This window comes from Apteryx mantelli, chromosome 9, assembly GCF_036417845.1.
Source record: "Apteryx mantelli isolate bAptMan1 chromosome 9, bAptMan1.hap1, whole genome shotgun sequence".
NCBI lineage: Eukaryota > Metazoa > Chordata > Aves > Apterygiformes > Apterygidae > Apteryx > Apteryx mantelli.
This window is the reverse complement of record NC_089986.1, coordinates 3,828,227-3,843,509: the sequence shown is the minus strand read 5'-3', so window position 1 is coordinate 3,843,509 and position 15,283 is coordinate 3,828,227.

Here is a 15,283-nt window from a genome sequence, read left to right as displayed (position 1 = left end):
TGAGCCTACCTGCAGCAATCCCTATAAGTATCTCTATTCATCCTTTTTTAAAGGTTGCCTGGAACAAGTAAATAAAAAGCGTGCTGATTGACCTAATTGACTGCTGGTAGATTGTCACTCAGCTCCACCTCCCACTAGCCATTAAGCTACAGGGCATCATTTCCTGCAAATTAATAGGCTCAATTACAGTATTTTTACTTGAGCTTCCTTCCCCTGCATTAGACCCAAGCAAAACACAGCGACAGACGCAAACACAGTGTCTTGGCCAAATCATGATCATCAGTTTAGTCATTTTATAGCCTCCTCTTGCTTGTGGAGATCTTTTCCTCAACATGTGATTTCCTTCCATATGGCGTGTAAAAAACTCGGGGGAGTTACACACACAGAACTGCTTGGTCAACACATTTGTTACTTCTGTCCCGCTGGCCCAAAGCACTGATTCATCATGAAATTAGACAAGCAAGCAAGCAACCAGCCAAAAGAAATAGGAAAAAAAAAAACACAACAAAACCACCAATAAAAACCCTAGAAATACAATCAACAGGAGAAAAATTCTTAAAAGACAGTTAAGTATGTAAGATTTACTTTGATATCATTTCTTGATTTTAACGTCCATGAAAGCTAAGTTGTGATCTATGCATTGTAAAAGTATCAATTCTTCATGAATGGTGCAGAGACAATATGGAAAAATCCCACTGGACAGAACTTCTGCTTTCTATGGGTTATTGAGCATCCTCCGTTTTGCATATGCAAACCTCGTTTGTCTGCCTTCCCGGATGCCCTCGTACCTGCCTGTTCAACTGAAATCCCAAGAGCTGTCAAGGCAGGCCTAAGAACAGAGTGTAAATAAGCCTTGGGGATGCTCTGTTCACACAGGTCTTCAGAACAGAGAAGAGGCTACCACCGACCACAAACTTCATTCTCAGCATTCATTCCTGAGAGGATATAACTCATCAGCAGATCAGTGTAACACAAGGTACTTACTCTTCAAGTTGGAAGCAGGTGACAGAAACCGTATTAGAAGAAACCCTGTCCCTGGGGGAGGATACAGAAAGCTGGCGAGAGCAGCAGACTCTGATGAAGAGTGAAGCAAACGAGAGAAAAACCCCACATTCTGGGCAAGCCACACGCGGGAGGGAAAAGATGCTGGCTCCCTACAGTAGCCCCACTCTTCAGCATTCCCGGATGCACTGGCCACATGCAATGGTTTTGTCTTGACCACTACCAGCAAAATGTACATAAAGCAATTTCCTTAATCTCTGAGTTTCTACTTTTTTTAACTAGAATTTACCAGTAATCTATGCTAAATGTTACTAAAGGGATGAACTCCTAAATTACCAAGGAGGTGCCCACCAGGCTGGAGTCCCATGCAGGCTCTAAGGATTGTCAGAGGTCCTGAGGTCCGAAACGCATAGACTAGGACACTATATTTCTGCAAATGGAGAGAGAAGCAGTGTTCAGAAGACACATCTGTGAGTCTGAAACTAAATCACGTAATGGGACTGCACTGAGACTCCTGAGAAGATGAAATACCTGGGCTGGCAGGGGGGACACAGCGGGGGACACCTGGCAGCGACCAAGGCATGGAGCTCCATCACACCAGGCAACAGCAGCTGCCGGGGATCCATCCCCATTAGAGGGAGACCATGGCCTCCATCACACAATGACATTGCAGACCATCTTTCCAAGAAATAGGCTTGCAGACTCAAATCTGGGCATCTTAAACACCAGATCACGAAGCAGAACGTGGGCTGGATTCGGGTCCTGCCACTGGGATGTGGTGGGAGCAGCATGGCGCCACTCAGAGGTACAAACCCATATGCTACTCAGCTGGCTTATGTAAAGAAGTAAGGACAAAAAGTTAGTATATAATAGTAATAGTATATAGTATTATAATTAGTATTACAATGCTGACCTCTTCAGAAAACAGGCACCTCCCAGAGTGCTTGTTTTCGCTCGCCGCTGTGCTGGCTGGGTACAAGGACCAAGACCGCGTCTGACCCCAGGCAGAGCATGCGGGTGGCAAGCCTCTTTGTGTCCATCCCCACCGGAGCAATATCAGGCTTGATAGGCTTGATATGCATCTCCTCAAAGGGGCTACACATACACACACGTGCTCACTGCGTAGAAAAAGAATATATATGAATAGCATTAGCCCATTTGTGGCTTTCCTCAGAGGCCAACTCGATCTATCCTTCTTGTTCAATTATTGTAGAGCTTCAATCTGTTCTTGACCATGTATTTTCTCTGTCTGCTATTAATAAACATTTTTTTAAACAATTTGCTTTTTTTTTTTTTTTAAGGTATCATTTAACTCAAACATGTTTCACATCAGGAGCAAAAGTAGTTGATCACTATGCTTACAGCTTTATGTCAGAAACATAGAGTTGGGTCAAGGGTATGTCTGCATTAATGGATTGCACAGATTTAATCCCAGATGACAAATGCATCTGAAATGCTATTCCAATGCATTTGCAAGGATTGCGCTGAAAGCTTTTGCCTTGAAGATGACGACAGAAGGAAATGCACATGCACAAACATGCACTTGTGCTACATCAGCAGTCTGACTGGCAAGTAGCGTTAATGAATTACATGTTAACAAGGGTGAATGTGCATTAAAGAACACTAAAATGCCATATTTGCAACAAGTGTCAACTGGTAATACCTAGGTTGCTGCAAAATCAGGACTGGAGATTTTATTTACACTTCATTCTCTAAAACAAAAACTGTGTACTTAGGAATCATGACACTATGCAATTCCTAACAGTCTTATCCCCCACAGCATGCTCCTATGGTTATCACCTCTAGGTTTTCCTTCTTAACATCATATGAGTTTCACAGGCAGAAAAACTATCACCGAGCCAGACATTGTGTTCAACAAATCCATGACACCGTTTGCTCTTCTCCAACTGGAGCTGCGGGGTGCAACCACCAATTCAAATGAATTATGTGAAATTACGCAGGAGCTGGCAAAGTCAGTTGGAAGAAGAGGGAATCACTGAAATAATTCAATCTGCATAAACCACCTTTTGAGGAACGGCAGTACGCCCACTTAAAGCTGATTACGACAACTTTAGTAATTCCTTTCGTGATTTTTCTGAACGGCATGATGGATGTGGGGTTCCCCATCAGCTGTTACCCTTTTGGTAAATGTAACTGGTGCAAAAGCGTTTTGTGCAGCTACTTCGTTGTTCACAGAGAAACAGTCCCCCAAAAACACCTCAGGCTTCAGCTTATTTCAAGTCATTACAACAAAATCATTTGAATGGACAACATGATATATAAAGTGTAAGAGATACTTTTAAACACCACCTTATGAATTCTAAACCTTCAATATTTGTTATGGTTCTTTATTCATTTATATTTGGTCTCTGAAAAATATCAGTTTGCCACCAAATAAGAAAGAAATCGATCCTCAGATTCCAAAGCATAAGCGCATCAAATTAAAAATACCATTTATTTCAGCGATTCTCATGCAGCTTCGTCACAAATAGCTACAATCATCCAGCCGGGCCCTGCAGGTCACACAGCTCTTCTGCGTCTTGGAGTCATCAACGGAAAGCGAGCGGCTCCGACAGAGCGCGGAGGAGCGCACAAGCGCTGAAGTGCAGTTGAAACAGTAAACTGCACGGTTTTAGCCACTAGCCATGCTCAAATGTAGGCATAATTTGCATTTTGCGCATGGATACTGGGTGCCTTCATACTCTTAAAGACATCAAAATCTTCACCCATCTGGGTAAAAAGAATAAAGCGTGTCCCGCGCATGTTTCCAGATGCCCTTGCTGAAGGCACAGCTCCACCAGCCTGTCCTCCAGGCATTTTAAGGATGGAGCCGGGCCACCCGATTGCACCGACACGCGGCTCCCTGCCCCGCAACGCGACACGACACCCGCGGAGGGAGCCCTGCGGCGCACCGGCCCCGGCTGCTGCGGCCCAAGCACAGCACGGCCCGTGCCGAAGAGCAAGCGAAAAGCGGACATGCGAGCTTCGCGGGCAATACTGCATGGCCAACGCTTTCACTCTCTGAAAATAAAATTCTACACTTAAAGAAAGGATTTTATTTTCAAAGTTCTTGCAGACCCCACTACTTGTATTTACATTGAGGAACACAGTGATCGCTTGGTAGCATCTAAAAATCCTGGGGTTAAGTTTAATTAAAAACAATACAGGACCGGCAGTCACCTTGGTGGCCTCTAGTCTTGACCTGCTCATGCATACATCCAAACATCCTTGCGATGCTTCAAAAATTTCAAACGCTGCTGAATTACATACAAGCAGCTCCAGTTTCATTTTCATTAAATTGCACCAATTATTCCACGTAATTCAGCATTCTAGGGAAACCAATTTAAAACATAATTTTAGCAGAAAGCGAAGACAGTCTCAGGCATAGGGGCATCCATTACTGTAAAACTGTATTTTTAAGTACCATGTGATTGCCTATTTACATTTTTGTCATGATGCGAGTATAATTAACTCCCAAAATCATGAGCAACGACCGCATAGCGCTGGGAAGGAGCACGGTGTTGCACCGCGTGCCTCGGTACCTGCACTCGCTCCGATTTACTCCGATTCTTTAGAGACCCAAATATCCCAGAGGTGCAGCAGCCGCATCCGCATTTCTCCAGAGGCATGTGACAACTGGTTAAACTGTCACAGACGGACGCTATCCGTTTTCCCCTCGCGGCTTTCAGACAGGTAATATTGCCGCTCCGTGATCCCAATAGCTCCACGCCCGGCCAGGTCCTTGCAGTCTACTTTGTGCTCTTCGCCGTTCACCCTGTTTCCTACTTCTCCCCTTTCGCTTACTGGGAAACTCTTACTCATCCTTTTTCATCCGGCCACAGTCGTGACTTTCTGGTGTTTTCTATCTAAACTGTTTTAATCTCATCTTTCATGGGACTGCTGGCTCAGAGCAATCGTTCTCCTTTCAAATCTCATTTATCATGTTACCATATGGCAGTATTACTTGATTACTGGTAAGGATTCGAATTCCTCTTTATTATTATAAAAATCTATTATGAACCTCTAGACTGCCCTGCACTGTGCAAAGAAAAAAAAATATTATAAAAAGTATCTACTCTCTTTAATACCAATACTTTGTCCTCTAAGTTTTTTTTCAAGGTATAATAGTATAACTAACTCATTAACTTGGCACTAACTGCAGCAACTTTGCTGCCTCCTTTCCAAATATTTCTCATATGAAAGCTACAATTTAGATAAGATTATTTAAAAGGGTATACAAGCAGTGTTTGCTTATGCAATGATAATAAATTATCTTGAAATTTTTAACTCCAATGTTTCATTTCAAATTATACTTCGATACATATCTACCATCCTCTAAAGCTTACTTCTTAAATTTTGTAATCTCGTTTGACCTTAAACCACTACTGACTGGACAAAACGGAAAAAATTGTATCAATACATTGTGATTAAATTTCCAGGAACGGTTCTAAGCCTTATCCCATACACCTCCACAAAATTAAACCTCCCAGAGCAAATCGCCACAGCACGAGGACTGCAAGCAGTATTCGTCTCCGGTGCCTCTCCCACACATTGCCAACAGCCGAACACGACCAGAACAATTGCACAGTGCTCGGAGGTTATTCTAGACTTTACACCATGCTCAGAGGGGATGGGTATATTTACATATTTACATTTTAAAAGGCAAAACTCCATTGCACATTTTGCATATGAACTAAAAATAAAAGAGCACTATTAAGTGCACGCAAACACTCCTCTCAACCATCAGCGCCGCTATCTCTGCAGTGTTTTCCCTCATGCCTGAACAACCCATTTTCAGAATACATACAATTTTTTAACTTATATTTGAATATGTAGGGGCAGTCTATCAAAGCCAATTATCTCAGCACAATTCGTTATCACGATGCTTTAAAATAAAAGCCATCATTGCAGATTGGTTGCAATTAAAAAGCTATTTTTAAGTTTGGAGAGCTACTCTGAGAAACCTCAGCAGTTGCCTCTATTTTATTTTATTTTATTTTTTGCAAATCCAAGGGCTGTGGAGGGGGAGGTTTCCCGGAGGAGCGCAGCAGGCTCCTCCGGTGGCCACAGGACTCCCAGGTCCATCCCTCGCTCCCTGCCGATTCGCTCCCGTGGGAAAGCTCAATGCTGCCAGCCGCATAAACCCAACTGTGAAGCACAACAGGATTTTAGAAATTCTTCCTTGGTTGACCCGAAACGCAAGCACTTGGTTAAAAAATTTTTTTTTTTTTCCAGATCACTTTTTCGAGCAGCCTAAGCAAACGCACGCCTCGGCTAACCGAAAGGATGCTCCGCGCAGGAGCTGCAGCGGCTTCGCGCATGCTGGATGCAGCCAGCAGCAAAAGGAGCAGGAGCAGTCGGTGAATGGACAGAAAGCACGTCATCTTTTTTCCTTTTTTTTTTTTTTTTTTTTTGTCAACTGTAGTTTCTGCCTTGCTCAAATGCATTGCACCTTGCTCCGCATTTTTCCTTGATTGCCTATCTGTGAAAGCGAAGTGAAAAGCTGTGGTCCATCCACTAAGCAGGTATCAATTTTTCATCAACCCATTTTAATCAATAAAACTCACCGCTATTCCATAGCATCAGGACGCATCAGTCCCACACCAACCCTACCAGGGAACAGACTAAAGGCATCAGGGTTCGGGGGGTGATGCACCGGCCGAGGGAAGGACGAGGGTACGGCGTTCGCACTCCACAACCTTCCCACCCAACTGCCGATTAAACATTGCCTAAACGATGAGCTCAACCTCTGGCAGACAGAGCAGCACATCTATAGGTGGCCACTAAGCTCAGCACCGAAACCTGCTTTTATATCGAGGTGCGTGACCACTAGTCTCCCCTCTGCCCCGCCAGCAGCAGTCGCACCCCGTGCTCTCCACCCCATTAACACAGTTTTGGGATTGGACTTGGCCTGTAGCTGTATATTTAATGGTTGTGCTGCAGCCCTCAAGAAAGATTCTGCTTGCTTCTTTTGAGCAAGAGGCGTTCGCATCTTACAGCAACAGTTTTAACACTTTTCGGTAATTTCTAACAACCTCAGATCAGAACATACGGGCATAATGATGAAGCCTAATTAATGGTGGAAGTTAGGAATGGCTACTTTTATAGCTTATGCTCATAGCAACACAGCTCATCTTTACCCTTAGTGAAGGGAGAGGGAATACATGTGTAGGTATGTATGCATATATAAATATATATACACACACATTATTGGCAGCTCCCTGTGGCTACAGACAAGCAATTCTGCTTTCTGCATGAAAAAGATATTGCAAGTATGACATTCAGAGAGGGCCACCAACCTTTAAGCTGTAAACAGAATAGGAAAATAAAAAATAAATTAAAAAAAAAATCACTGTTCAAATTCTCTTTGATTTACAGAGAAAGCAATTTCTGGAGACACCAGGCAGGAGGAAACCCAGGCAGCAGCCTGCGCAAACCAAAAAGTGAACCTCCAACTGCAAAAAAGCAATATGCAGATACCGAGCAATACAAACTGCAGTTTATGTAAAATTTCTTGAGTGGCAAACACATTCATAGTCCTGACAATATGCTTCAGACAGAATTGATGTTCTAGCTACAAAGAAATGAGATTGTCTCCAGACTGAACTCCAGCTGCATCATCTTTAAATATCTGAAATCTTTGGCTACCTGATGTTTTTTTTAAACTGTCACTCAGTCTTTGATCTTGGTAGAACATGAAACTCATTACTGTTCCCACAGTTGTCCCTTTGTTCTATTCGTTTCTTATTTAAAAGACCTGTTTTTCAGGAGAGCTGAAGAACTTTCGAAACAAGAAAAAAGCCCCATTTTGCAGATTGCTGTACGCGTACACAGCAAGCCTGCTGCAGCAGCGAGCATCCCCGGTGAGCTCAGCTTCGTGCGATTGCAGCCACAGCAGCAGCAGCGGGCAGAAAGCAGACTCAGGACGTACCCGCTTGCTCATTTTGCCCGTGCTGATCTCGCACCTCGAAGCACTGAGGGGAGCGGGGCAGGACAGCCGAAGGAAGCCAGCTCCGGTCTGGAAGCCACGCATCCACATGAAGGCAACTACTGTACTCAAGCCTTACATCTGAAGACTTATTTGTATTGCGTTATTACAGAGCCACCGTGAAAAAGGTTTTCTCTTTGAGACTGCACTAGGATTTTACAGAAAAATCAAATTCTAATGTCCCTGTTTTCTATTTATAGTACTTCTATAGTCTCAAATTAAAAGGTGGTCTCGGCAGAAACAAATCGATGAAAATCGGTGCCATACGTATGCTCTTTTAGGCAGTAGCTGAAGCTGAACTCTCTAGAGGGACAGGAGTCATTGGTTTCTCTTGCCTGCCAGTGTCAGGGGAGGAAAAATACAGGCACAGCCTGAAAGCATTTCAGGTTTTCACTCCTGGGACAAGGTCTCCTTTTGCAAGGGTTGAACTTGCCTTTATTTCCTTCTCTAAAAAGAGCATGACACACTTCCTGAAAAGGGGGCTAGGGTATTTCCAAAAGATTTGTGAATTATCATCCGCAGAAGTTCTAGCTGAATGGTTGCTGTCTGGATGAACACGTGCAAGAGCCCCACGCTTTGTTAAAACGGTGGTCGGGTTACCTGGACCACAAGACAGGAGAAGCAACGTGTTCTCCGATGAGCTCGTTGGGTTTCTCCCATTCTTCCCCCCTCATCAGGCTGAACAAGAAAATAAATGATTTAAAAATTAATGCTCGCATTCCCTCTCTCCATCCACCTTGTTTGTTCTTTGCAGCTGGAGAGAAAACAAAGCTACTTCATTATTTACTGCTACCTTAAATTTTTGATAGCAGTCAAAATAAGATGCACTGTGTTGAAAGGTAGTGACTTCTGTTATGTAACAGTAAAGTTAATAGCAGGAACATAACAGCGTGTCAGATTCACCTGTAAACATAAGGACACACTCGGTTTTAAAAGATGAATCCTCTGACCCAGTAAAGGCTGAGCTCATCAAATGAATTATTGAGGCAGTAACTGCAAATTAACACAAATTACACACAGTTACAAGAAGGAAACTTTCGATTTTCTTCTCCAAGCTTTAGGATAAGAATGGAAAAAGCTTCAGAGATTGTACCTCCCAGGAAGAAAAGGCCACCACATGGTCTTCAACATCTTCCCAAGCAGCGAGTTAAAAGATGCAACCAAAAGGACAATATATGTACATGCTAAAATATTGTTGTGTCTCTGAGATTCATCATTTCCAACTACTACTTTTAAAAACAATCAAGGAAAATTTATTATGCAAAAAAAGCATTAAAACGGAATGCTGAAAACAATGTTTTTTTGTATTATTTCTCTTCTGGAAAGCAAAATTCTCCAGAAGTGCTTGAAATAACCGGCTAGATTTGCCTACTTTTAGAACATACACAATCCTTACAAAATCATGCTCACAAACAAAAGGCGTTGGGTAGTAATTCAACTATATGACTTAAAATAGAAATTTGTGGCTTTGTTTGTCCTGTTTACATCACTTGGGGCAACCAGAGAGCTTATGGACTTTTTCTACATTGATAAATCCCCCAAAAGTTTTGTTAGAACAATTCCATCAAGGTTAGCATCTCAGAACAAGCTTCAGTCTCATGAGAAACAATCTTCTGTTCCAGCCTGAGAAACATTCTCTAAATTTTCATTTATTTCTTGCAATGAAAGCTCATGTCTTTCTCACATCGTGTCATACACAATTTACTCTGTATTTCACGGGCCAGACTTTCTCCCCAGTTCCACCAGCGCAGAAGGTGTCACCTTGTGAAGAAGTTCGAAGGCTACCACCCCATCCCGGGCATCATGGCTAACCTTTTCCTTCTCAGAGACTCCCTCCTCTGGGGCACCTCTTCAAAGTCTGTAGTTGGCAATGCCTGAGCATGATGTGATTAATGGGGACATCTAAGCTCTGGTGTTATAGTAATTGCCTTTTTGGTCACTGTATCTGCAGGGTTTCCTCTCCATTATCTCAAGGAACTCTAGATGTCTGAAGCTGTAGTATTGTAAACACAAAATACCAAAAAAAAAAAAAAAGTGCATGTGCATCTCTAGGCACAGTGATTGCTTCTCATTGCTCACCTGAAAGTAGCTCAAGATCACATTGCAAACTTCAAGATTAATAGTAAATCCTCAAGAATAATTTCCCCTATCCTTTTCAGGAAGTTCTCTTGTTTTGTTTGGAAGAGAAACCTTCATTTGTAAGTGAAAGATGCAATTCTAGCAACTCAAACCCTTACAGCTCGAATCCTTTTCACAGTTGTACCTTTCACAATTACTTTTTGTAATTTTAAATAATCAAGGATCACCAGAAATTACCAAAAAGCACTTCTGTTGAGTAATTGAATATGAGTAATCATTCCTGTGCAATCAAATATGAAAAAGTCAGCTCTTTCACTTAATAAAACATATAACAAAGTGTTGGTTTCAACCTGGTCCTTCTGATTTTTCAGATCCTTTCCTTGAAACTCCTCACTCTGAGCTGTCTACAACTGGTACTGTAAGGTATTGCTTCAAGCTAAAAATTATCATGGAAAATCTGAAGCAATTATCACTTTTTCTTCATAAAATTAGAAAGAAAAACACTCAAAAATAATGCAGATTGGCATTTTCAGTATTTTTCTTTCTTAGAAAGAAAATGCAAACAGATAAATGTATTCCAGTAATCTTACAGAAAGACCAAGTGTCTGCTGCTTTTCTCCATTTCAAACGGAAATCTTTTCACTGATAATAGGATGAATAAATTACTAAAAAACAATCTCAAATTACACCTGTACACAACAGACATTTTGGCTACAAAGAAAAATACAGCATTTCCAGAACCAGTTTCCTTAAAAGCAAAATGATTATAGATTATTTCAGCGGGACCATGATTTGGCTTTTTCGCAAGCCAACAGTAGCAACTCTAGAAATCACCTCATTCTTTTGCTCTGCTGTTGGCAACCCAAGTGTGCTCCAAAATTGGTCTTCTCCAAACCATTTTCTGAACTGGCTGTTTCGGATCTGGCTCATCAAACCTTGCCACGCTACACTTGCCTCCACGGGCCAAACTCACGTCTGACATCAGTGGAGCTGTGCCAATTTTGGCAGCCGAGCGGCTTCTGACCTTGCTCGCTGCTCGCCACCATAAGGTGCTCCTTCGGGAGTTTCATGTCTACATAGAGATATTGCAGCTGTTTGAGGATGGTAGCTAATTTTATTGCTTAGCAATAAGTAGAGTACTACTTTTAGCAAAACTTCCCCTGCTACTTTCGCACTTTCACCTCTCCAAGTTGTTTCCTGCTTTTTCCAGACATACAATTAAGTTCTTAAAATTCAGTTCCCCACTATTTTACTTTGTTGTTGCTGTTTTTACAGTAATTTTAAGAAGAAAGGAGTCCGGTGATGGATGCTTTAGATCAGAATTCTAATGACAAGGTAGAGGGCAGACCCTTACAGGCACAGGTGCCAAGAGGCTTTTTCTACTACTTTTCTTTCATTTACCATTGGATATGATTATGGCTTTTGTAACTCATTTTCTACTATTTTTTTAATAAATGAAATACTGTGAAAATATGTTTAGCAGCAGAACTATCTATTACAATTTAAATAATGGAAGAAATTACAGGGGAGCACATATTAAAGTATTTAATATGGTTTCAGGAATTTCTTCGTCTGTGATTTTAGTATAACATAGACAAGGACAAATTCTCCTATTTTTTCAGTGACTGCAAATTTAACTACCCTAAGTATGAATTATCACAGTATTATTTCATTATTTTGAGATGGACAAATCTACAGCGTAGCTAATACACGGTTCATCAGAAAAGTCTTCTTTTTCATATGAAGTTCCTTATACGATTAGACAAATGGTCCATGAAGCTCAGTTTGCCATCTCCGACAGTGGCAGAGGGAGACAGGGTTTAGGGAAAGCACAAGGAGCCGGCCACTTTTTAAAGCCCGGTCTGGGAACTGTTGTGTTTGTGAAGCTGGACCATCCCTGTCCATCAGTATCTGTTTATGGACCTGATGTTCACAGGTTTCTCCAACACCCTTTTGGACTTGCTCATGCTACCTGCCTCCAGGACCTCCTGCGGCAGCAAGCGCCGACTTTCACTACTCACTTTGCACCTTCCTCCCACTGGTTTTATTGGGTTTATCTCCCCCTAGTATTGCAGGATTTGTTGAAGAACACTCTGTGTACCATTGCCTCGTAGACCCAACTCTCTGCTACAGTAACAACAGATCAGGACAACGAGCTATGGCAGACCCCGGCAGTGCCTGGGCTCCAGATCAGGCATCAGGTTGTTCCCTTCACCTGACCTCTGCCTACCTACCATCCGCTTCATGTGAATTCAATCTGAACCACCACGACTGTTTGGGAAACGTGAGGATCCCAGTTTCCAGTTCCACATTTCTGATGTTATTGCTGAAGTATCAGGACACTTTAAAATAATTATACTTCAATTAGTGCTGATTTTCAGTGGAAGCCTTCTACCACCACTTAACAACTTCCACACTAACATCAAGCTTCCTGCAATTATCGAGACTCAAAAGCAGAAATAACGAGATATTGGTATAATCTTTGTCCTTTACAAAGAAAATATCCAGTAGACTATGAGCAGTACATGTATGTCAGAGCCAGAAAAACAGGCAAAATTAGTGCAGACAAAACAAATAATCCCTTAAAATATGCAAACTAGAATTTACAAATGTCTAAAATACCTATTTGAAATTCACTTTATAGTTTTTATAACAGTACTTTAAAGGATAGCAATATACAGTTAAACAGAAAATTTTTCAACTATTTTTGTAAATACACACCCTAAAGGTATTTAATTTTCTAGGAATTATTCACAAAAGGTACCTATTCAATACCTACTTTTTAACATTGCTTTTCAGCTGGCGGTCCCTAAACACACAGCTCTCAAATGGGGTGAACACTCTTGCCCGTTTCGCTGCAGTGCAGCTAGGACAAACAACAAAGTAAATGATCACAGCAAAGCAGCTAAGTATATTATGCAGAACAGAAATTAGTACTTGTTGCAATTAAGGACAGATTAATACATTACAAGATTTTCTGAGCACAATTCTGAAAATTTATGATTTAGTGCTCATAACTGTTCAGCTGCTTCCTCAGCTGTACATGAGGGCCTTCAACCAAGTATCATAGCGCCCTCAGTTCCTCAGAGCTTGGGATTTCCAGCCTCGGACCTCACCACAAATCATGCTGCTTTGCTCCTTTGAAGTGGTTTGGGTTTTTTTATTATTATTTAGCTATCCCAAAGCAATTTTACAGCACCTCCTTTATGGATATAATTGCATTCATTTCGCAGATGCAGAGATGCACTGGTCATGGGCATTCACTGGAAATGAAAGTCAAGTGTCCTAATTAGTCATACAGTCCACTAATCACTTGATTATCTTCATTTCCTGAAGACAAAACAATTTGATTTTAAATTTGGGGGTATCTGTGCACTGCAGAATATTAGCTTGAACTAATATACATAGTTAGAAAGGAAGCACATTCTTTTCCCTAGAAAAGCTTTTTGGTTTGAAAACTACACATTTTCTATCAGAAGTGCATAAAAGGAGACAGCTAAATAGCAGTAATACATTGCCTACATACCTTGACAACCTGCATTACAGAGGCACTTTTGGACCCAAAAGGAAGAAAAGTCAAGTTGCTACTAGGCTGAAATTGTCTCTGACCTATATGTTTTGCAGAAAGGGAGCAGAGCTATGGAGATTGGTATTTAAACGAAATGGCATTACTCCTAAAGGAAATGGTACTGACAACAGCATGCAGGTGTTTGGTATAGTGTTTTGCACAAAGAGAGAACATATGGTATTTAATGCAAGTAAATTAAACAGTTCTAAGCTACAGTCAGACTGGACATGCTTCATATTGCAGCAGTTCCAGAGCCAGTATAAAAATTATTTCCCTCAGGAACAGAGCTGTATGAAATTGGTTGAACATTTGCATGGTTCAACCAAGTATGCTTTGTTAAATTTTATCCAGGCTTGCCAAATGTGTGTGAAAGACAGATTTTAGGTAAAATGTGCAGCATCAGAACACAGTAAAGAACTGCCATCAGTACTTCGGAGTTTCTCCTTTTGCGTTCCTGAACTTGAGGGGTGGGTACGTAACCTCGGATTGACCATCTGCGCGCTCAACCGGCTGTCTCCTCTCCCACAACTCAGCAGTGGGTTTTTCTGTTATTTTATCCCAGCTGAATCAGTTGAAATTACTCTCAGTCAAATGCACCAACAACCATGGTTCCCACCCGCCCACAGGTCCACCAGGGCTGATGACAAGCTTCCTTCCTCCCTGTGGCCACCTGAGCAACAACATCACCACGACGGGCAGCATCCCCTACGCAGGGGTTGGTTGCATTTGCTCCAGCCCAACCATCACCTTTCAACGACAGCATCACACTGCGGGTTTTATTTCTTCCCTTACTGAAAGGGGGCCGTTCTCTAACCTGTGATGAACATTGAGGATTTCCTTCAGCTTGCCTGTCCAGCTCCACCTTGCTAAAAATCTACCGTGCAATGCAAATAACCCATACTACATTTCCTGTGTAATGATATTATAATCACTGAATCTTAGATTTCACCAGTATTCATCAGATTTGGCTCCTTTTCTAGGATTAAGCCCAGAAAAGCTCTCTGTTCACGTCGGCTGCTCAGTAAGCTGTTCAGGGAGATAATTTTGTTTTGCCTCTAGAAACACTTTAAGCTATTCTGAAAATATTCAGGCAGGCAGTGCCAATAATATAAACTAACCAAAATCAATGTCACTTCCACAAAATTCAGACATCTATATTAATTTTATTTTCTCTTCTTTTGCCCTACCCCTGCAGATCTATAAACATCTAACCCATTTGTGGAAGTTTATGTTAAAATATTCAATTTAACATATCTTTAATGCATCAGACTAAGTTGTATATTGCAATTTGTAGAAAATTCAAGTCTTTTATTAATTTAAAATCAGAGCCAAGTTATATTGCCTTTACATATTTCATTACACAAGTTGTCCTACTGAAATGAAGGATTTATTTCTATACTTCAGTATTGCTCAGGGTGAGTAATAGTAATAAAATAAGGTGTTATGAACTATATTCGCAGAACCAATGTCAAAATGTTGCAGCTATTTTTATGCTAAACATCATCTCTATGGAAACTCTGCAGTTAAATTTAATATGAATTATCATAGATTTTTTTCTATTAATATAGACTAGTATTAAAGGGTCCAGCCTAGTTTTTAAGGAAAAGAACCAGGTATTTAGAAAACTTGACTAACTGGCTACTTTA